The sequence below is a fragment of the Chiloscyllium punctatum genome, chromosome 35 (assembly GCF_047496795.1).
Source record: "Chiloscyllium punctatum isolate Juve2018m chromosome 35, sChiPun1.3, whole genome shotgun sequence".
NCBI lineage: Eukaryota > Metazoa > Chordata > Chondrichthyes > Orectolobiformes > Hemiscylliidae > Chiloscyllium > Chiloscyllium punctatum.
The window spans coordinates 71,346,361-71,371,079 of record NC_092773.1 but is presented as its reverse complement, the minus strand read 5'-3'; positions in this window follow the sequence as shown (position 1 = coordinate 71,371,079).

The window sequence follows — 24,719 nt, the reverse complement described above, 5'->3', positions numbered from 1 at the left end:
TAGTTTGAGGACGTCGTTTATTTATTTTTTCTGCAAGGCCTTTGACAAGCCGCTCGTGGGAAACTGATTAAGAAAGAAAAATATAATGGTATTTTGGGTAAAGTGGCAAGTTACATCAAAAATACCCTCTTGGCAGGAGACAGAGAGTGGTGGTAGAGGCTGTTTGTGTGGCTGGAGACCTGTTTCTGTGCTGTGTCCCTTCTTATTTGTGTTATTAATAAGTAATGTAAATGAGAATGTTGGGGGAAGTGTGGAGAGTGTGACAAGTAAGATTGGCCGTGTGGTTTGCAATGTGGATGAAGGTTTAATAGACGGAATGGTCAGATCAACTGTAGATAGAATGTAACTCTGAGAAATATGAGATGATGTATTTTGTAAGAAGGAACCAGACAGAGGTGTACTCAGTAAAAGGCAGCACACTAGAGAGCTCAAAGGGTCCTTTTCTACAAGTCGCTCAATGTGACTTGTCAGGAGAACTGACGAGTTAAGACGTCATAGGAGACGATGGCGCGAGCGTTTATCCATCCAGCCATAGACATTGAGAGCTATACAGGACTTTGCCGAAGCCAAGGTGGACTACTGTGTGACGTTCTGCGAGCCACATAAAAGGAAACATGTGATTGCACTGGAAGGATTGTAGAGTTTGCTTCCTGGGATGGAGTGAATCAGCGATAAAGAGAAGTTGGATAAGCTTGGGTTTTTTTGCTTTGGAGCAGAGAAGGCTGAGTTGAATCTGATTCTGAGGATAAGACTTCGAGGGGCATGGTAAACGTGGATAGAGAGAAGTGGTTTCTTTTCGTCAACGGGCCAATATCAAGGGAACAGACTTTTAAAATGAAGGTTTGAGTTTTAGAAATGAATTGATTCTTGCTTTTACCCAAAAGGGTTTGGGGTCTGGAATGCATTTCCTGAGTTGTGACTTGTCAGGGTAAACATGTAACCGTTAAAAAATACCTGTAGGAGCACTTGAAATTTCATAACATTGACGGTGACGGGTGTCTTGTTAGAAAGTCGGACTAATGTAGACCATGCTGTGTTGCTGCTGGTATGGAGTTGAAACTTCTGTAATTGTTAAGTATATTGTGGAATGTCAATCATTCAACAGCTAAAGGCAGGTTTGTTTGGGTTCTGCTGAGTATATTAACACGGTAGTAAGCGTGAAATGTAAATAGCTTCTAAATGTAAGTCAATGGGAAAAGGAACAAAGAACAAGTGCAGGTTCTTTACAGTATGAAAACAGAGAATGGAAGTGGAGAGCTGGGAAATGACAGAACTATGGAGAAACTACTTTAGTTCTGTCTTCACAAAAACAAAAATAAATTAAAAACAAAACATAAGGTAATAAATCTTCCCAGCACGACTAAGAAGCCTATGTCTGTTGAGAAAAATGAAAGCAATAAATAAAATTAGTAAATTACAGTGTTCGACAAATGATTAGAATGTAAGGAATGTGCAAAAATAAAATCAACGTAGATTTGTGAATTGGGAATCAGATTTGAGAATCAGACTGGTTTGGAGAACAACAGTGAAGGAATAAGTGCAATACATTGCGATTCTCAGAAAGTTTTTGATTAAGTCCCAAACCTAGTGTGTAAAGTCAAAACGTATTGGATTGAAGGTAATATATGGCCTTGGTTTTAAAATGGGAGAGCTGGCAGGAAACATTAAGTATGAATAAATCAATGTTTCTTCACAGTGGTAGGCGTGGGGGAGAAAAAAGTGTTCGGTGTTCGGCCCCAGCTCTTTCCTATATATCAAGCCTTAACGATGTTTGTCAGTGGGTGAGGTGGATGGAAAAAAGCTCCAAACTGATACAGAGAAGTGTAATTGAATGGGCAAATACGTGGCAGATGAAGAGCAATGTGAGTACTTGTGACATTGTGTAATTTGAAGGGAGAAAGAAAAACAGCAGCCTGCTCTTTGAAGAGGGATAGGTTGGGAAATGCTGATAATTAAAGGGACTTATGCTGTAGATTTTGTTTCCGAATGTGCAGACCTCCGAGTTCCATGCACGGCAGTTGCTCAGAATCCAGGCGTGAGTACTGGGAATGGCTTTGGAATGCTGACCAGTGTACACAGACCTACCAAATCGTTAGCTGTAACATTGACAAGGATCTGGATGTACTTGTACACCAGTCACTGAAAGCATCATTGTCGAAGCAGAAAGCACTTAGGAAGATAAATATTGTGTTGACCATGATTGCAAGGGGATTTGAGACCAGGAGAAAGAGGGGCTTTACGCAGCTGTGCAAGGCCTCTGTGAAATCCCATCGCGAACATTGTCCAGTACTGTGTGTGTTTTTTGTCTCCTTACCTAATAAAGGATAAACCTGACATTGAGGGAGTACAGCGAAGGATGACCAGACTGATCTCTGGGATGCCAAGCTTGTTATGGGAACAGAGTTTGGGTCGAGTGCACCTGTGCCCCATGGACTTTAGGAAAATGAGTGGAGATCTTAGTTAAATGTATAAAACTCTGACAGGATGACAGGGGAGGGTAAGACTTCCAAAACAATGGGCCAAACATGCCACTCTGCATTGAGATGACAATAAATAGTTGTTCTCAGAAACTGATGAATCTGGGCAATTTATTCCAACGTAAGGCTGTGGAAGATAAGACACTGAATTTGAATACTGATTTCCAGACACTAAAGCCAAGAGAAGTGACGAGGCACTACGTTGCGAAGATCAAGAGTCAGACATCATTGTATCGAATTTGTGAACAAAACGATGGTTTGAAGGGACTGCTGAGGTTAATAATTAATACTGTTCCAAACGTCAGTCACAATTATGGATAAGTCCATTATGTGCGAGAAATACATGATGGAGTTATTCAACCATGAACTAGAATGAGTTAAGATCAATGTGTTGAATCGGGAACTCATTTCCTGATGTTCCTGTGCAGGCTGTGGGAAAATTCTGCAAATGTTGTCGCCAGCTGTCCGTTGGTAGGAAGGAGGTGTCTGCAGGTTCGACAGTACTGAATTTCCTGTTGCCATTTTCAATATAGAGACAGGTGTCGGGTGTTCTGTGTATGTTCATCCTTTCTTTAAGATCTTAGAACAGTTTGATGCAAATGTGTGTCTTGCTTGTACGTTTCAGAGACCATTGAAGAGTGTATCAAATGCCTATGTGTCTGGCGTCATCTCTAGGCCAGATCAGGAAAGCACAGGAGATTTGTTTCCTGGAAGTAAATTGGAGAAGCAAATTGGCGCTTACAATCACCTGGAGTACTGTGTACAGTTCTGGTCTCCAAATTTGAGGAAAGACATTCTGGCTATTGAGGGAGTGCAGCGTAGGTTCACGAGGTCAATTCCTGGAATGGCAGGATTGCCTTACACGGAAAGACTGAAGCGACTGAGCTTGTATACCCTTGAGTTTAGAAGACTGAGAGGGGATCTGATTGAAACGTATAGGCTTATGAAAGGACTGGACACTCTGGCAGGAGGGAACATATTTCCGTTGATGGGGGAGTGCCGAACCAGAGGACACAACTTAAAAATACGGGGTAGACCATTTAGGACAGAGATGAGGAGAAACTACTTCACACAGAGAGTGGTGGCTGTGTGGAATGCTCTGCCCCAGAGGGCAGTGGAGGCCCAGTCTCTGGATTCTTTTAAGAAAGAATTGGATAGAGCTCTTAAAGATAGTGGAGTCAAGGGTTATGGAGATAAGGCTGGAACAGGATACTGATTGGGAATGATCAGCCATGATCATATTGAATGGCGGTGCAGGCTCGAAGGGCAGAATGGCCTACTCCTGCATCTATTGTCTATTGTCTATAACTTTGGCTTCATGGTCACAATCACGGATGCAAGATTTTACACATCGATATTCTTTCGGTTGTTCCAAACTTGCATTCAGCTGGCAAAGATTTAGCCAAACCTGCATTAGTGATCCAGTGACATTTCCACAACAGCACCATCTTTTCCAGCGGGGCCTATTTGAAAGCACAATGAGCAGGTTATTTCAGTGCTGTTTGTCAGGTCTGTCCAAAATAACTCCAGCCATTTTGATTATTGTGATTGATCTGAGGGCGTGGTAAATTGTAATTATTCTCCTTTTAGGGGACCGGACATAATTGAGTAATATTCTACAGTGTCAGATAGATGTGAGAGTTGGAGCTGGCATGAAACACTTTCCACAGGTATACGACATACTGTGCAGCACAATTCTTCAGTTCTATTGCAGGAATGGTGTCAGGCTCCATCGCTTTTGTCATATCTATTGTGGTAAGCTACTTCCTCATGCCACGCGCAGCGAATTGAATAGATTAAAGACTGGCATATCTGATTTTGTGGGCATCGTGAAGAAGGTCAGGTGTATCAATGAACCAACACTTCTGGCTGCACATGGTGCAGAGACTACATCGTTGACATTTTCACTGATATGCATGGCTGTTCCAGTATTCATGCTGAGTATATTTGTGGCGCCCTCTCCTCCAGTGAGTTGTTTATCCGACCATAACCTTTTATGACTGATTGTGACAGAACTGCATAACGTGGATCTGATCAAATTTTACTCCTGCTCTTTGGAATGTAACCAGCCAAGTGCGGTATCTTTACTGGTTTGCAATCAGGTTTAGGTACACATGGTTCTGACCCTGAATGTTCACCCAGAGTCGTCACTGAACCAAAGTTGGTTGTTAGTGATAGGAGACTGAGGGATTATCTCGGGGGGAAAAAGTTACTGACTGTGGTTGAAAACAATTCTGCTTCTGCTACCACTGTGACCGACAGCACCGCATCACTGTCAGGAATATTACATTTAAGGAAGTACGGAGAGCTAAAGCATTTAAAGCATTTACAGATGTTGTTTGACTTGGTGTTTAATTAAGTGCAATGAGGAATTAGTGATGAAAGATGCAAATCGATCCTTTGGGCCAAATCGTCTATGCTCACCAGGTTTCCTACACAGAACGAGTCCGACATTTCTTCTTTATGCACATGCCCCCCAAAACCTTTCCTACTCAGGTACCCATCCCATTTTCTTTGAAAAGTTGTAATTGTACTTGTCATCACAACTTTGTCTGACAGCTCATTACATTTACAGACAACCGTCCGTAAGAAACAACTTCCCACTCCATCCCATATAAATCTCTTCCTTATCACCTTCAATTTATATTCTCTGATATTGGACATGCCAAACTTGGGAAAATGACATTGGTTATTCATGATGTCCATGCCGCTAATGATATGATAAACGTCTAAAATATTCAACGAAAAAGGAAATCAAAACAACCCAGCCATATATCTCAATACTTCTCATCTCCATCACGTCATTGTCAATATTTTTGTCCGCTGTCTAGTTTATGACATAGTTCCTACAGCAGAGCGACAACAAATGTATTCAGTAATCAAAATCTGGCCTTATCATTCTCTTGAACTGCCACAAAATGATAGCTGTATTCCTATGTTCAATGCTCGGATCGATTAAGGTAAACTTGCCTAACGCATTCTACACAACACTGTCCACTTCTGACTCCACTTTCAACGAACTATGTACATAGAACATAGAACATAGAACATGTAATTGGACTCCTGCGTCTCTCTGTTCATAGACATTCTGCACAGTTCCACCTTTAACTGAATAAATCCTGTTCTGTTTTGTCTCACAAAATGCAACACATTGTATTTATCTACATGAATTCCATCTTGCAGTCCTTGGCCCAATGGCCCAGTTTATCTCAAGATTATTTTTCTCTTAGTCAACCTTCTTCTCTGTCCATTGGAACACAAATTTTGGTTCCGTCTACAAACTTACTCGACATGCTTCTTTGTTCTCTTCCAAGTCATTTGCAAAAGCAATGAACATTAGCAGCCTGGTTCGGTGGCACACCGCTGGTCACAGGTCACCAATTGGAACAACAAATCTCTGCAACAACCCTCAATTGTCTCCTATCATCAAGACAATATTTCTTATCTAATTGACTATCTCTCCCTGAGGTCCTGTGATCTAACCTTATTAACATGTTACCATGCAGAATTTTGTGGGACTCACTAAGGTCGACGTAGACAACATATGTTCTTTACCTTCATATGTCCTTTTGGATCCCTCTTGAATAATTGCAGTCTAGTTTGTGAGACACGTATTTCCACGTAAAAAGCCGTGCTGAATATCCATATTCAATCCTTGCCTTTCCAAATGATATAAATCCTGTCTCTCAGAATTTCCTCCAAACATTTACACACCCTTAACATCAAAATCACCGGACAGTACCTCCCTGACTTGTCCTTATTGTGTTCCAGTCCTCTAACATTTCACTTGTGGCTCTTGAAAGTACAATTAAAACAGTGAAAACAACTTGCTGATCCTTCAAATCAGAAAGGAAGATAAAAGGTGTGGGAAAGCTCAACAGGTATGAAAGTATCTGTACAGAGAAAACAGAGTCAAAGATTTGGTCCAATGACACTTTGTCAGAATCCGAAGGAATGATATAAATTTTTCAGACATGGCCCATGCGGATTCTTTCCTGTCTTCCCGCAATGATCTGGGCTACTACTGCACATTTCGTGGTTCGTTATCTACATTTATTCACTTAATGACCTCCAACACTCCCTCTTCTGTAATGTGGTCTCGTTTCAAAACATGTCCTCATGTGAGTACATGTGACAATAAACCTATTAAAACCAATTCATCTCCTGTGATGTACACATAGATGGCACTTTGATATTTAAGCAGCTCTATGCTTTCTCAGTTAATCGTTTGCCCTTACTATGCTTACACAATTTCGATCAATTCTCCTCAACTTTATCAGCCAAAGCTATCTAATTATCCCTTTTATCCTGCCTGATATCCCTCAGAAGTGTACTCCTACACCCAGTATGATCCTCAAGCGATTCCCTTGATCTCAACTATCTATACCTGACATATAGCTCCTTCGTTTTACTTAACCAGCACCTCAGTATCCCCGGTCAAATCCTGTTCACTCCTCTTGCTACCATTGCCCTTCACACTACCAGGAACACGTTGTCACTGCACCGTCATTATCTCGCTTTTGAAGGACTCTCACTTGCCTTACGTCCTCTATTTGCAAACAGATTCCCCAAGTCATGTTGTGAAAGTTCTTGCCTCATGCCGTCATAATTAGCCTTATCCGAATTTAACTTGTGGACGAGACTTATCCTTTTCCAGGTCTACTTTCAAACTGATATAATTTTGGTCACAGGTCTCAAAGTGCTCCCACTCTAACAGATCAGTCACTTATCCTGCCTTATTTTCCAGAGAGGAAATAAAGTTGTGGTCAAGGTCAGATCAGCCATGGTCCTACGTAATGGCAAGACAAACATAAGGAGCTGAATGTCTGCATGTGTCTGTGTGTTTATGATTGTGTGTGTCTGCGTGTGTATGTCTGTTTCTGTGTTTGGGTGTGTGCGCTTTAGTGTGTTAAGATTAGATTAGATTCCCGACAGCGTGGAAACAGACCACAGCCTTCAGCCCAACAAGTCGATAACGACCCTCCGAAGAGCAACCCACCCAGACCCATTCCCATACATTCACCCTTGAGCAATGCACTGCAGATGATGCAGCATAGCGGTATGGTGGCAACGAAGCGCAGTGGTTAGTACTGCTGTCTCCGACCACCCGAAGCTCCAGTTCAATTCCTGCTTCAGGCGCCTGCTTTTTTGGAGTTTGCACTGTCTCCCTGTGTCTGCTACTGTTTCCTCTCATAGTTCAAAAATGTGCAGTTTTGGTGAATTGGTCATACTAAATTGACCAACGTGTTAGGTTTCAGGGAATGGGTGGGCTGCTCTTCAAAGGGTTGGTGTGGTCTTGTTGGGCCGAAGGGCCTGTTTCCACGCTGTGAGTAATTATAATCAATTCATCTAACGTGCACACCTTTGATACTGTGGGAGGAAACCCTGGCAGTGCTCACCACTGAGTCACGTTCCCACTGGCCCGAGAATATCTTGGTCTGCATATTGCTTTGTGTTGAATGGACAGCTCCTCTGGGTTTATTGCGTGTGGGCTGGTTCTGTGAGGTGGATTCGTATATATGATAAGATTAACCATTGAAGCTGATCTGTCAATGCCTTTATTTCTCCTTCTTGTCATTGGACCTTGCATCTTTCATTCGATTAATGTTGCAGTACAACATGATCGGGCACAGCCACTATCCTGGCAGCAGCCACAGCCGCTTCATTCAGAAGCCATCAGCCATTCCCATCATCTTCGGGTGTCCGTGGAGGAAGAAAAGCCAGCCTCTCAAATAAACGCCGTCCCCTTGTCAGACAGCTCAAAACACATTTCCCTTCCCAATCCCAACCAACAACCAACAGCATGAAAACATCCCGTGTGCACAGAAAGCAACGAGGCCAGTTGCATCGTCAGGGAGCAGACCATCAGGGAGAAGGAACAGCACTTCTGATGATTGAAACGTTCAGAGTAAACTCTCCAGGATACACTGTATCAGAATGGCATTTGTGTTATGGCTCTTCATGAAACGATCACATTGCGTACCCGACAAGCCCCGGAACATTCTATACCCGACACTCACTGGACATTCTATAATCAATATTTCCCGTAGCAATCTGGAACTGACATTCCCTGGAACATTCAATAACTGACATTCCCCGGAACATTATGTATCCAACATTTTCTGGAGCATTATTTAACTAATATTCACCGGAACATTATGTACCCATCACTCTCTGGAACATGATATATCCAACATTCTCTGGAACATTCTAGAACCGACATGTCCCAGAAAATTCTCTATGCGACATTCTCTGGAACATTCTGGATATGACATTTCCAGGAACGTTCTATAACTGCCATTCTCTCGAACATTCTATCACCGATAAACCCTGGAACATTCCACAACGAACATAATCCAGAATATTCCATACCCGACATTCAACCAAACATTCTGTTAATGACATTCGTTAGCGTCTTCTCCAAAACATTCTATCCCTGACAGTGTTTGTGAATGTCCGGACGTCAGTGATGGGACAAAGTGCAAGATGCTGAAGGATGATATCCTGTTCCCCGGAGAAGGGGACACTGTGCCGGTCGGTCCCTCAGGCTGGTGAAGTGGTAAATACGTTTTTCTGGCGTTTACATTTCGTCACAACACAGAATCGATCATAATGTAGGTTGAAAAACAGAAATTTGCTAACTCTGTTGTCTTCAATGAGTTGGTGGATAATATTTCAGGACATCAACTTTTTCATTCTGCATATTAAGAAGTGGAAACACGTGACCTGTGCCTGTTGTTGAGTAATCCAATGTGTGGGAATGCTCGAGAAACCATTGGTTTATATGGATATGTCGCTGTGTGTTCGAATTGGAAGTGTGCTTGTGATTTATGACAGATTTTTGACAGTAACTCAGAACTTCCCTTTTGTTATTCCAGCTGTAATTATTTGAATACATCTCGTAAGACAGTGACACATTTGAAAATCTCAATACGTGTTCAATTGAACTGGTCACTTTGCCTCCAGGCTCATGGAAAATGCCTTTGCTTTCCTTCTTCACAGTTAACGCGTTGACGATCTACGTCCTGCTTTATAAAGATTGTGGTTTGTCTCCATGTGTCAGACGTTATCTGGGAGCCATGGCAGCGGCGGATCTACTGGTCATTATCCTCGACTTGATATTGAGACACATTCCCGTTGTTTATCCGGGACAGTTTTATTTTCTGAAGTCCATCCACGTGTGTAATATCCACGCTGGTCTGCTTTGTGCAGCCACTGACTGTTCTGTCTGGTTCACTGTCACTTTCACCTTCGATCGGTTTGTGGCCATTTGTTGCCAGATGCTGAAAAGTAAATATTGCAGTGAGAAAACGGCAGCGGTGGTTCTTGGAACCGTAACTGTGCTGAGCTGTTTAAAGAACATCATTTGGTATTTTATGCACACACCTGGGTATCGGCTGCATAACTCCCCCTGGTTTTGTGTGATAACAGGTACTATTCAAACCTCCCGTTTCTGGGGCACAATTGAGCTCCTTCACCACATTTTAACCCCGGTTCTACCATTTCTTCTGATTCTGCTGCTCAATGTTTTCACCGTCAGACACATTTTAGTAACGAGCAGAGCCCGCAGGAGACTCCGGGCTCATACCACTGGGGACGCTCAGTCTGACACAGAAATGAGCAATCGGAAAAAATCCATCATTTTACTGTTTGTGATCTCGGTCAATTTTATCCTGCTTTGGTCAACGTACATGATATTTTTTATGTGGCACCGGATGGCGTGGACTAGGTATGTGCACGGGTATCCAAATAGCTTTGTGCAGGAGTTAGGTTTCATGCTGCAGCTCCTCAGTTGCTGCACAAACACCGTGATTTATGCCGTGACCCAGACGAAGTTCAGACAGCAGCTGAAGAACGTGCTGAAATATCCCTTTATCCAAATTCATCAATCAATTAAATTCACTCATAAATCAATCCATCTGGGATTATCTCATTTCCGTTGAAGTTTTCAGCGAAGAAGCAGCCCATCACTGTTTTACGAGACTGAAAAAAGCGTTGGTTTGTCCAAGCTTATCCCACAAGGTGTTAGCGAGACACATTTTAATGTTTCTTTCAGCTCAGGTGCCACTGACAAAAGGCAATATCCTACTGGAAGTATCGAACATTTCAATTTGTTAACGATTAAAATGTTTATTAAAAAGTGTTGAGCCACAGAGTGAACAATGTTATTGTTTGCCTTTGTGTTGAAGAAGCTGAGCTGGAGAATGACACATGTAGGCTCGAATCCTGGTTCACAAGGAAGTGGAAGGGACCGGGGAATCAGCTCACAGTTTAAGTAACTCTGTCCTTGCTTTCACCTCACCAACCTAAACGTCGGCGAAATTCATATCTCTCCATTTGACTCTCTCCCTCCATATTTCGTCCCAACTCTCAAACTGCGGCTGTGCCTCGCAGCCCCAGCTCAGACTTGCACACTCATTTTCACTGTCCCTCCCTTCACCATTCTCCATCACTCTCTTTCCGTACTGAACTCAAAAACCAATAAACTCACTCTCTCGAATCCTTCTTTCCTTGAATCCTCTCCCACCTTATTTTGCTGTGGTAACAGAGGAGGCCTTTGGATCTTCAGTACGGTGTTCCGGGAAAAAGATATTGGTTCGGTGCTTTTGGTGATTAATGGATAACAGACTGGAGCTTGGGCCAAACGCTGTTGCTTGTGGCAAAAGTGAGTGTGAGAACATGAGTCATTATGATGGGGTAAGTGAGCGAGTGGGAGCATAGGCTGTGGCTGGGGTTAAAGTGTGGAGGTTTGACACAAGGCTATTGCACAAGGATCAGACTGTGTGTGAAACAAAGTCTGTTAAACAGGGAAGAATGTGTGGATGTGGTCAAAGACTATTTCTTGGGAATGAACTGAGCCGGGTGTCACAGGCCCATTCTCAGCATAGAGTGTTTTCGGTAGAGTGAGCATAACAGTGGTGGCATGTCTGGGGGAGTGAGCATTACCGACGGGGAGTGTAGTGGCGAATGATTGTGACGGTGAGGGATTACGCCAGCTAGTGGACGGGACAGTGGGCTAGTGGCCATTGCAATGCTGGAGTGTGTGATGGTGTGAGTGTGACATTGGGGAAGTGTGCTAGAAAGGGAGCGTGATGACGAGGAAGCATATGGAAAAGTGAGCATGATGGGGTGTATGCAGGGGTATGAGGTGATGGTGAGGTTATAAGCGGGGGGATCATTATATTGGGGGAGTGTCGGAGTGTGAACTTGGTGGTGGGATCGTGTGCGGGGTATTTAGCGTGACAGAGGGGAAGTCAGCGTGATGGTGCGTGGTTTGGGGACACTGAGTGTTACGGCGGGGAGAGATCATCAGAGTGATTGTAATGGTGGCGAATGATGGGGGAGTGAGCGTGATGATGGTGGGATTTCCTGGAGTGAGAGCAACTTTGGGAGCGAGAGCAGGTAAGTGATGATGACTGGAGGACTGCATGGGCAAAAGTACATTATGGTGGTGGAGTGTGCTGGGGAGTATGCATGCCACTGGGGGTGTATGCAGGGCTGAGAGTGGAGAGTGTGAAAATTGTCCAAATATGTGTGTGACGTAAGGGGTGCGCATGGCAGGGAGTATTTCTGTTGGTTAGTTGAGCTGGGGAGTGGGCATGACAGTGGAGGAGTATCAGGGAGTGAGTGTGACAATGTTTGGGTGTTCAGGGGACTAAGTGTGATGGTGGGTAAGTGTGCGGGGAGTTTGTATGATGGTGGGAGGGTGAGCGGGTTAGTGATCACTGCGACGTGGGAGTACGTGTGATACTTAGCATGATGGTGAGGGAGTATGTAGGGCATTAAGTGTGACGGTGAGAAAAAGTGTGGGGAAACAAGTGTGTTGTTGGGGCCGTGTGTGGTGATGTGTGTGTGATAATGCGGACTGTGCGAGAGAGTGAGTGTAACAGAGGGAGAGGGCGTGGAGGAGTTAGTGTGATGGTAATTGAGTGTGCAGGCGTGTGTGTGCGGAGGGACTGACTGTGATGGTGGGGGAGTGAGCGGGGGAGTGAACTCAATGATCGGACAGTGTGTAGCAGAGTGAGCAGGATGATCAGGCAGTGTGGGAGGAGTGAGCCTGACGCTGGGGGAGATCGCAGTGGAGACAATGTGATGGTGAGCGAATGTGGGAGGAGTGAGCGTAATGGTGCAAGAATATGTGCACGATGGAGTGGCCGGGGGAGGGAGTGTGACGGTGGTCGAGTGAGCGGGGTATGAGCTCGATGGTGCGAGTGTGTGAGCGTGAGGTTGGAGAGTGTGCTGGACTGAGTGTGATGCACAGCAGATCAGGCAGTTTGACTCTAATCTTGATTCTAATCTCTGTCACATTCACTCTGCCTTACACTCACTCTGTCACCGACACCCTCACTCTCTCACACTCACTCCATCATGATTATCCTGTCCCGGTTCAGTATGACAGTGACAAAGTGAGGGTGCAGATGTCAGGATGATGGAGTGAGTGAGAAGTGCTTAGAATGACAGTGATGGAGTGAGTATGAGAGGGACAGGATGACAGAGTGAGCATGATGGGGTCAGGAGGACGCTGACAGAGTGAGAGTAAGTGAGGTGACAGTGAGAGAGTGAGTGTGAATATGGAAGGGTGATTGTGACGGAGTGAGTATGATGGGGTCAGGGTGGTTGTGATGGAGTGAGTATGAGAGTGTTAGGTTGACAGTAAGAGTGAGTGTGAGGGGGTCAGCGAGATGATGATGGAGTGAGTGACCGTGGTTAGAGTGATGGTGAGGGAATGTGAATGTGGGGGGCAGTGTAACAGTGAGAGAGTGAGTTTGAGTATGAGGTGTTTCTGGGAGATTCAGGGTAATGGTGAAGCAGTGAATGTGAGGGCCACAAGGTGACGGTGAGCGATTTTGTCGGGCATTTCGGGTAACTATGTTGGAATGATTGACTGTAAGGGCGTAAGGGAAACTGTGATGGAGTGAGTATGAGGGGGTCAGGGCTATGGTGATTGTAGTGATTGTGAGAGTTTTCAAAGTGACACTGGCAGAGTGAGTGTGACGGGCCACAGTGAGAGGATCTAAGTGATGGACGGAGTGTGTGGGGGTCAGGGAAACGGCGACAGAATGAGAGTGAGGATGTTGGTATGATGGAGTGACTGTTAGGGGGTCAGGGTGACCGTTATGGAGTGAGTGTGAATGTGTCAGGGTGATGCACTGCGTGTGAGGGGGCCAGGGTGACAGTGACGGAGTGTGTGTGTGGATTTCAGGGTGACGGCAATGGAGTCAGTGTAAGGGGCTCAGAGTGACAGTGAGAGAGTGAGTATGAGATTTGAAAGTGACGGAGTGTGCGAGATGTCAGCGTGAGGGAGTGAGTGTGAGGGTGTCAGTGTGATGGTGAAAGAGTGAGTGTAAAGTTGTCAGTGTGATGGTTCACCGTGTGAGTGTAAATGCATCAGCGAAACTGTGATGGTGTGAATATCAATGTGTCCGCGTAATGGGGAGGGTGTGAGTGTGAAGATGTTCGGGTGACAGTGGAGAATTGAGTAGGAGAGGGTCAAGGTGACGGTAAGACAGTGACTATGAGTGGTCAGAGTGACCGTGGGGAGTGAGAATGAGTGGTGGCAGCGTGAGTGTGAGCGAGTGATTGTGAGAGGGTCAGGGTGATGTTGAAAAATGAGTGTGACGGGGTCAGGGTGACGGACAGTGAGTGAATGCAACGGCGTCAGAGTGACTGTAATTGAATGAGAATGAGGGGGCTGCATGTCCGTGAGTGAGTAAATGATTAGGCGTCATGGTGATGGTGAGCGAGGGAGGGTAACGTTGTCATGGTGATCGTAAAGGAGTGAGAGTGTGGGGCTCAGGGAGACGGTAACAACGTGAGTTTGAGGTTGCTTGGGTGACAATGAGGGAGAGACGATGAGGGATTCAGAGTGAGGGCGGTGGAGTGAGTGTGACGGGTCAGAGTGACGGTGAGGGAGTGATAATGACGATGAGGGAAATAAATCCTTGGTGGTGGGGTCCGTTTGGAACTGGCAGAAATGACGAAGGATGGTCCGATGGATCTGGAGGTTGGTGCGGTGATGGGTGATGAGCAGGGGGGGTTCTGTCCTGGTGGCGATTGGAGGGGCAGGCTTCAAGGAGCAGGAAGTGAAGAAGATGCGTTGGAGAGCATCGTCAACCACGTCTGAGGGGAAATTGTTGTCTTTGAAGAAGGAGGCCATCCGTTTTGTTCAGTATTGGAATTGGCCCTCCTGGGAGCAGATGCGGTGAAGGCGAAGGAATTGGGGATATGGGATGGCGTTTTTACAGGGCGGAGGGTGGTAGGAGCTGTAATCTAGGGAGCTGTGGTAGTCAGCTGGTTTATAGTAAACGTCCGTGTTGAGTTCAGGTAAATTTGAAGTCGGGGTGGAAGGCGTTAGTAAAGTGCATGAGTGATTCAACCTCCTCGTGAGACCACGAGGTAGCGCCTATACAGTCATCGATGAGGTTGAACAGTTCATCCACTTTACTAACACCGTCTCAGACTCCTCCCATCTCTTCCGTGACCCCTCCATCTCTGTCTTGGACGACCGACTCAACACAGATGTTCACTACAAACCGACTGACTCCCACAGCTACCTAGATGACACCTACTCCTACCCTGCCCGCTGTATAAACGCCATCTCTGGACTCATAGCAGAAGCACTAATGCAAAAGTAAGAACAAATTCCGCAATTACCGCAAATTCAACCCAAACTCTGGGACAGATATGTTGATGACACCTTTGTAATATTTAAAAACACAGAAATAGAGAACACACACCAGGTCATCAACGCCACATTCATAGGAATCCGATTCACTAGAGAGGAAGAAAAGGACAACCAACTCCCATTCCTAGACGTGATGGTACAGAAAACACCGAACGGAGAATTCACCACAAAGGTTTACAGGAAAGCCACACACACAGACCAAGTCCTAAACTATGAAAGCAACCACCCCAACACACACAAACGAAGTTGCATCAAGACACTATTCAAAAGGGCCACAACACACTGCAGCACCACCAAAACTGCAAAAAGAGGAAGAGGAACACCTATGCAAGGTATTCGCCAAAAACGGATACCCTCGCAATTTCATCAACAGATGCCTAAGTGAGAGACAACGGATCGAGGACATGCCGCAACCCAAAGGATTAGCCTCACTACCATACATCAGGAGCATTTCAGAACTGACAGCCAGACTACTGCGACCACGAGGACTAATCACAGCACACAAACGAACAGCCACTCTCAGACAACAACTCACTAGAACGAAGGACCCGATACCCAACATGAGCAAAACAAATGTAGTGTACAAAATCCCATGCAATGACTGCACAAAACACTACATAGCACAAACAAGAAGACAGCTAACGATCCGTATCCACAAACACCAACTAGCCACGAAACGACACGACCAGCTATCCTTAGTAGCCACACACGCAGAAGACAAGCAACATGAATTCGAGTGGGACAACACTACCATTATAGGGCAAGCCAAACAGAGAACAGCCAGGGAATTCCTAGAGGCATGGCACTCATCCACAGACTCTATCAACAAACACCTCGACCTGGACCCAATATACCAGCCACTTGAGCAGACAGCTGGAACTGACAACCGGAAGCGGCAGAGACAGGCCACTATAAATGCCGGAGGAAACAGCACAGAAGCGCTTCAGAGGAGGCTGCCAAACACTGAGGATGTACCCTAGACAGGGGATGAAACGTTTGCAAGAAAAATTCCCAGTTCGGCGAACAGAACCACAATGCCATCGCATATTCCCAAGTTCATCACCTTCGCCGCATCTGCTCTCTATCTCTATCTAGGATGTCCGACTGGTCGTCATCTACCACCCCACAAACCTCCAGATACATCGGATTATCCACCGTCATTTTTACTACCATTTCTAATATTACTGGCTTGCTTATTTGATCCGCTGCTTCCTTATTTTTCTTCTTGTTATCCTCGGTTTGTTTTTGTAGTATTCCCAATCTTCGGATTCCCCAGTGCTCATGGTCATTTTTCAGGCTCTCCCTTCTTCTTTGCCACATGTCCTGACTTGCGTTGGCTGTTTAACTCCTCCCGAATCATCTTTCTTTTTTTTTGGGATGGAACACTGCACTGTGTCCTCAATTACACCCAGACACACATGCCATTGTTGATCTATTCTCTTTCCCACGAGGGTCTGCTAACAGTCGATTTTGGTCAGTTCCTCTCTCATGCCCTTGTAATGACATTTATTTAACTGTAACACCATTACATCCGATTTGGCCTTCTCTCCTTAAAACTGCAGACTGAACTCTAAGATATGATGGACCCTGTCTCCTAAGTGTTCCCTAACCTTACGATTTCCTTTAAAGTCTGGCTTATTACAATGAATTAATTCCAGAATAGCCTGCTCCCTTATAGGATCCATCACAACCTGTACCAAAAAGGCATCCTGTACGCTTTCCATGAATTCCGTTTCTTTAGATCCATCCACAACATCACTCATCCAGTCGACCTCCATATTGAAGTCCCCCATGATCACCGTGATCTTGCCTTTCCAACATGCTTGATGCATTTTCTGGTACATTTTGCATCCCTGGTCCTGAGCATTGTTGGGAAGTCTGTACGTAACGCCCGCTCCACCCCTTTTTTTGACTTTGTGGTCCCTCAACTCCACCCACCCAGACTCCACATCATCTGACCCTATGTTATTCCGTGCAATGCATTTAATCTCATTCTTAACTAAGAAGGCATCTCCGCTCTGTCTGTCTGAGTTTTCGATAAGTTGTAAATCCTTGAATGTTTAAATGTCAGTCCTGAACCCACTCAACCATGTCTCTGTGATGCCTATCACATCATAATCATTCACGATGATTTGTGCCATTAATGCATCTGCTTTGTGACAAATACTATGAACAATTAGATGAAGCACCTTCATGCTAATTTTTTTTATCTTCATGATTTCTTAACTCTCTACTGAATTGCCCTAAGTTGTCGTTTCTTTTTGCTTCATTCCTAGCCGGCCTTGAAGTTGAACCGTGCACACATGCTAACCTACTGTTTATCTTCCTACTTGGCTCCATACTCCCTGTTACTTTCCCGTTCCCTTCCCGCCAACTGACAAGTTTTAAGTCCTAATGAACACCCCATTTATTCTTTTCGTCAGAATACTGGTTCCAGATTGGTTCAGATCGACACTGTCCCATTGGTACAGATCCCTTCAGTTCCAAAATTGATGCCAATGTCTCATAAAATGGAATTCCTCTTTCCTACACCAAACTCTTAGCCACGTGTTTACTTCCATAATTTACTTATCCCTGTGCCAATTAACACGTGGTTCGGGCAGTAATCCAGAGTTTATGAGCCTTGAAGACCTGATCTTCAATTTCCTTCCCAATGTTTGACAATCCGCAAAAAGATTCTCTTTCCTGGCCTTGCCAATTTTGTTAGTGCCAACGTGGACCACAAAAATTGGATCCTACCCCCTCCCACTCAAATATCTATCCAAGCCGGTCGAAGATATCCAAACCTTTGGCACTTGGCAAGCAACATACTACGCAGGACTTCCGAAGCAGTTTGCAAAGGATACTAGCTGTCCCGCTAATTATAGAATCTCCTCAAGCAACAACTTGAATTTTTGAACCCCACTCTTGTATGGCCTTCTGCCCCATGGTGAGTGGTCAGCCGGGTCATCCTTTCCACAGCCCTTTTCCTCATTCATGCAGGGAGTAAAATCTCATACCCATTGAAAAAGGTCAGTGCCTGACCTCAGAAACCCATACCTGCCTCAATTGCAGTCACACCCTGCTTTGTCTGATCATAAACTGAGTTTGAGTTACTTACATTAGCGAGTGTGACTGCCTCCTGAAACAAAACGTCGAAGTAAATTTCCCCGCTGTGTCGCTGTGTTTGAAACACAGATTCGAAAACATCAATTCTGATCAATTATGACAAGAGGACATTATCTCAAGGTAAGGAGTCACCTCTGTTGGATTGCGATGAGGAGGAATTCCTTCTCTCAATTGGTGCTAAATCTGTGTAATTCTTGACTGTAGAGGGCTGTAGCGGCGGCTGTTCAGTGTATCCGAGGCAGAGATAAATAGTTTTTTTGAAATTAGTACAGGAATCAAGTGTTATATGTTCAGAAAGAAACGTGAAATTTAGGATTTTCAAGTCAGACTTGATGAATTGAATCGTGTACTGCTGTTCCTATGTATTATGACGTTTTTGTGTTTCTGCTCTCTTCCTGACTTTTTTTCTACTTCCAACTCATTTCACAGAGTAAAGAATGGGAAGATTTGCAACGAAAAGATTTTAAACCAAACATCACTTCATGATCTGACGGAGTTGCCGACTGAATATGATTGGATTTTGAACATGGAAGCAAATCGCATCACTCACGGCGGGGTGAATCTGTACACTTGTAGTACGCGTGGACAAGGCTTCAGCAGATCATCTGCCCTGTCACAACATGAATGCAGTCGCATTAGGGGAGGCCATTCAGCAAGTTGACAAAGAGGACTCTTTAATTGTCCACATTGTGGGGAGTGCTCCGACGTGTTACAAAGTTGAAAGTGTACAGTCAGTAAAATGTAAGAAGTTTTCTTTTAAATTTCTGAATTTAAATTACAACAACGGCAGCCAGAGAGCAGAACAACGAAGAGACAGGCTATTTCAACATAGATACATGTGGCAATTGGCAGTTAAATAAATACCTGAGTTTTGGTTGTTGATAACCAATTAATTTATGGTATGCCCAGCATACCAAAATCATATTAAATTTGAATTTATTCTACTCACAACACTGAAAAAAATGAGATGGTACAATGCTGGGAGTCCAAACTATCAAGAAAACATGAGAATTGGGCTAACTGCCCATCAAACTGGAGAGCAGGTGCAATCCCATGAAATAAACATTTTATTCTCAAAGACGTCTAGAAGGCACTACCTATCATAAGGTACCTTCCCCTGAGAAATCAGCTAAAGGTAAGCAGTTACCCAGGTAGAAGACAGTGGAATAATTAGGCCAGAAGGAAGACATCATTCAAGACTCTTTGAGATTTCTGAGATTAAGATGACTTAATGTTTAATAATTGTTTTATTGAAACAGCATTTCAACGGAGTGGGAGTCAGATAATAATTAGTTAAGACGAAGGGAGCGAGGATTTGTTGAAACTTTTTGTGTAGATTTCACTGTTTTCGGTAGAGTACTTATATTGTCTTTTAAAATGGGAACAAGGGGTGTTCTTTCACTCACTCAAACTTCCAGCAGATTCTGAGGTGAGGCGAACTTTTCTGCGTGTTTGGTTTTATTTAGCAGATGGGATCGACCTCTGCACCGTAACAGAAAGATCTGTGATCCTCATGGCACATCAATGTGTTCAAAGAGACAAAGGACAGTTCAGGTGCTCTCACTGCGGGGCTGGGTTCAAATGGTGATTCCAATTCACTGCGATCTCACACTGGGGAGAAGCTGGACACCTGAATTGAGTGTAAGGAGTGATTCACTTCGGAATCCAACCTTCTGAAATACCAGCGACTGGGGAGAGATTGTACACCTGAACCTGAGTGTGGGAAGGGATTCCCTGTGAAACCCAACGAGCTGAAAAGCCAGCGATCGCAAACGGGAAGAGGCTGAACATCTGAACTGAGTGTGGGAATTGATTCACTGTGAAATCCAAAATGAGAAAACACCAGCGAGCTCATGACCGATAAGGTTTTTTTTTATTGTGAACATATTAAACTTCATAGTCTCCCTCCATCTCTGGCAGAAGGTCTGGACGACAATGAGAAAAATCCACTTTGTGTTAAATGTATTGCCATTATTATTTTCGAAATCTCCAACATATGGTTAGGTTTCTACAGGTGATCTGTTTCTGACTGCAGGAGCAAGATTTTGCTGTGAATCATGGCCAGGGCACAAGTGCATTCATCGGGAACATTTTCTTTTGATCATTATAAATTCAAGGTGTTAATAAAATGACAATATGCAGTTATATCAGGTTTGTGGTAAACACACAGCTTGCTGAGGCTCGCTAGTATCTTCAACATCTTAATTCGAAGTATTTTCCCTTTCTCTCCCCTCTCTCTTGGGAGATAATCATGAAGTTTCTTTCACATTCAGCTTGAGTCTATCTGAGCAGCTGCCTCTGTACTTATTCCTTTCCCTGTATCATTCTCTGAAGTTTAATTTTATCTGAGCCCTGAACTCTTATTTTTCTCAAGTTTCTGTCCTATCTCCACATCTCCTCATGTCCATTGGAACCATCTCCTCGTCCAAGGACCCTCTTCCACTAATTTGCTTCAGCAGATAACCTCCCCCTCTTTATTTTTGCGTGTCTCTTAGAAGAGCTTTGTTTCAACGTGGATGTAATAGATTTGAATGCATAACCCACATGGGGCAAGCGGACAGACAACCTGACTTGGAGCTGATGTACGAGTGATACCACCAGAGACGCTGTGTTTGGCCATTCTACGAGCAGCACCAGGCGGAAGGTGCTCCGGATCTCCAGAATAGACAGGGTCTGTCATTGGTTGCAATGAACCAGATGGGAGTCCTCAGCAGGCAGGCGCTCGGATATATCATCAAAAACGGGCTGGCGATACGCAAAGCCTTGGGGTGATGCCTGTTCACTGATATTGTTAACATTGCATGCTTTCAGCGATTACAATACCTTCCACTTCAAATCCTTCTTCTGAAAACATATCCCTTAAATTTGCCCCACAAGTTGATAGGGTTGCTAAAAAGGTGAATGTTTTTTTCTGCTTTCTGCAGCAGGGGATTGGTTTTAAGTGTTGCGAGGTTATGCTGCATCTGTGTAGAGCCCTGGTTTGACCCCATTTGGAACATCCTGTTCAGTTCTGAGCACACCACCCCCTTCTGTGTGTACAGTGTCGGAGCTGCAGAGACGATCCGAAGGTATATACCAGTATGCTGCATAGTCTGTAGGCCATGTCTCATGAAGAAAGGCTGTGGGAATTAGGGCTTTTCCCATTGGAGTAAAGAAAGATTAGTGGTGACTTGCTCGAGCTAAGGGGCGACAAACTGTTCTCAACTTCGTGTGATCCTCAGTGGCCATATCCATTTCTGGTTTGATGATTGGGTAAGGCATTGATGAAGCAGCTGAAACTGTTTATGCTGAGGAAACTACCCTGATTATCTCCTTTACAGATGTCCAAGGATGCAGATGATGGACTACCACGAACCACAAATATCTTCCTTTGTGCTACGAGTGACTCCAACGGGTGTGGGAGTTGCATTGAATACCATTATGTCCAATATTGTTCAGCGCCCTGACGCCATTCACTAACTTTTACCTGAGCCTTTAGTGCTCACCTTTTTTCTTCATATCAGCAGATGTAGGAGCAGGGAATGTTTTCTTCAAACTGTGGTTACTGAATTCCAGGAATTCTTTATTCCAGAGTATGAGTGCAGCGAGATTACTAGAAGTACTTAAAAAGGAGGGAGATGAACTGTCACCTGTCAGAGAGTTTGAAGGCGATGAAGCATTGGGCATTAAAGAGAATTGAGACGGAAGGAAAATTAGGCATGATCCTAAAGGCAGGCTTGGTGAGGCGAATGACCTGCTCCTGTTTCCTATGTTCTCACAATCAGTTGTTGGAAAATTAGAGCGTATTATTTACCTGAAGGCTCTGTTACTGAATGTTGAAGACAGGGTGGACAAAGGATTCTGTGAGACATCTTTGCGTGAGTTATGGGGACTGTATTCACCGTCAACAAAATGACCAACAATCAAAGCACAATTTGCAGCAAGGGGAAAGTCTACAACGAGAGAGATGATGGGCCTGATTTGTACCAGCTTGGATTTTTCAATTACATTTTAAAAACGTCCCCGAACTGTGTGTGACAGTCTTGAAGGTCTGAATGGTCCACCCTGTTTCTATGCACCAGGTTATAGAAGTAAGTAGCCTCCAACTGCTCATGTCCAGCAGGTTTAAGGGACTGAATGGAACGTAGGAACCTAGTTCTGAGAGGCCGAAGTGGGTCTTTACACACTTTGAGCCTACTCCATCCGGCTCGAAATTGTGGCTGAGCTGTGTGTGCTCTCAGCCCCACGATCCTAACTGTATCCTATGATCTGTGACTCACTTCTCTGTCAAATATTTAAATAACTCAACTTTGAATAAATGCAAGAAGGTCAGCACAAGCATCTGCGAAAGAAGATTCACATTCAAAAGTGTCTTTCAAAATTTCTCCACATTTCTCTTGTAGACACAGACAGTGGAACATCACCGTAACAGACTTTTTCTCCCACTTGTCCTCGCCGACCAGATATCCTCATCTGATCTTTTCCTATTTACAAGCATTTGGTTCATATCTGCATAAGTCCTTCTAGTTTTTGTATTATCCCTATGGATTTTAAAATACAGTTCTAATCGCCTTCACTACCTCCTCTAATTTTACTTTCCGTGCACACACCACACATGGCGTGAAAAAAGTAGACCCACGATGCCTTCTAAAATCATCCCCAGTCATCGTCGACGTATGCTTTCTTGTATTGTACTCCCCTATCGTGGGTAAAAGACCTTGAGTATTCATACTATCTTTGCCACTCATGATTTTATAATCTCTATTATTTCTCGACCGGAAAAAAATGCTTCAACTGATTCAGCCACTATCTGTCGGTCACATCCTCCACTCCTGGAACAGTTTTTTCAATCATTCGGCAACCAATCAATTTTAACAACATCCTTCCTTTTCACATCAAACTAAAGTGCAAAAAAAAAGTGACCTCACCAATGTCTTCTACAGGAGCAACATGCCACCCTAACTCCGAGAATCAATGCTCTGGCGAATTACGTCATAGGTGCCAAACGTGGTCCTGATCATCCTTTCTCCCTGCAACTGCACTTTCAAGAAACTAAGTACCATGTCTCTTCTCTCGGAAGCACACCACAGGACCTTACCATTAATTACATAAGCCCAGTACTGCTTTACCTTACTAAAATACAAAACGAAGTATTTATGTAAATTATCGTCCAACTGCTACTCCTTGACCCATTAGTCCATCTGATAATAGTCGACATGTACTTGGAGATATTCCTCAACATTTTTCACTAAACCATTGTTTTGATATCATCTGCAAACTTATTGGACACACCTATGATCGTCATATCCAATCGTTTTGTCAATAATGAAATACAGTTGAGGCAGCATTGATCTCGTTGTCCACTCCTCCTCCAATTTTGGTGTCACCTGCATCTTACTAACCATATCTCCTGTGTTTACATCCAACTCAGTTGCATAACTGACGAAGGTAGTGGACATAGCAATGATCATTTTGGCACACAACTCATCACAGGCCCCCAGTCTGAAAATCCACTCTCCACTACCAACCTCTATCTTCTGCATTCGAGCCAAGTATGTGCCCAAATAGTTAGTTGTCCCTGTATTTCATGCAATCTAATAGTGCTAACTAGTGTGCTATGAGAAACCATGTCGAACGCGTTACTCAAGTCCACACAGATCACGGCTCTGCACTCACCAATCCTCTTCGTTACATTTTGAAAAAAAACTCAATCAAGTTCGTTGGACATGATTTCCTACGCACACAGACATGCTGACCCTCATTTATCAGTCCTTGCGTTTTCATAACATGTGAGTCCTCTTCCTTAGGACTTCTTCCAAAAGAATTCCCACCAGCGATGTCAGGCTGAAGTTGCTCCCCTTACTATCAGAAGGATTTTGTGAAACTTGAAATGGTTAAGAAAAAAAAATATCAGGATTCTGACAGGTTTTGGAAACTTTAGCAATAGGGAGAGGTGGAATAGGTTGGGGCCGTTTTCCCTGGTCCGTCGGAGGCTGAGGATTGACCTTATAGAAATGTATAATATGATGAGCGGTAGGGATAGAAACAACAGGCAAGTTCGTTTTCCAAGTGGTGGGGAATTGCAGATCAAGAGGGCATAGGTTCAGTGTGAGAGGATATAGTTATAACCAAGAGCTGAGGGAAAAACTTTTCGTACGGAGGTTGGTGCGTATGTGGAGTGAGCTTTCAGTGGAAGTGGTGGAGACTGCCACAAGTACAGCCTTCAAAATGCATCTGGATATGTAAATGAATATGAAATTATTAGAGGGATATGGGCGAAGAGTTGGAAAAAGGAACGAGATTAGGTTATTACATCTGATCAGCATGGACAAGTTGGACCCAAGGGTCTTTTTCCATGCTGTTCATCTCTATGATTATGACTCTGTGATGCTTGTGGCACACCGCTGGTCACAGGTCTCCAGTTTGGAACCAAAGCTGAACCATCACTCTCTGTCTCCGACCTTACGGGC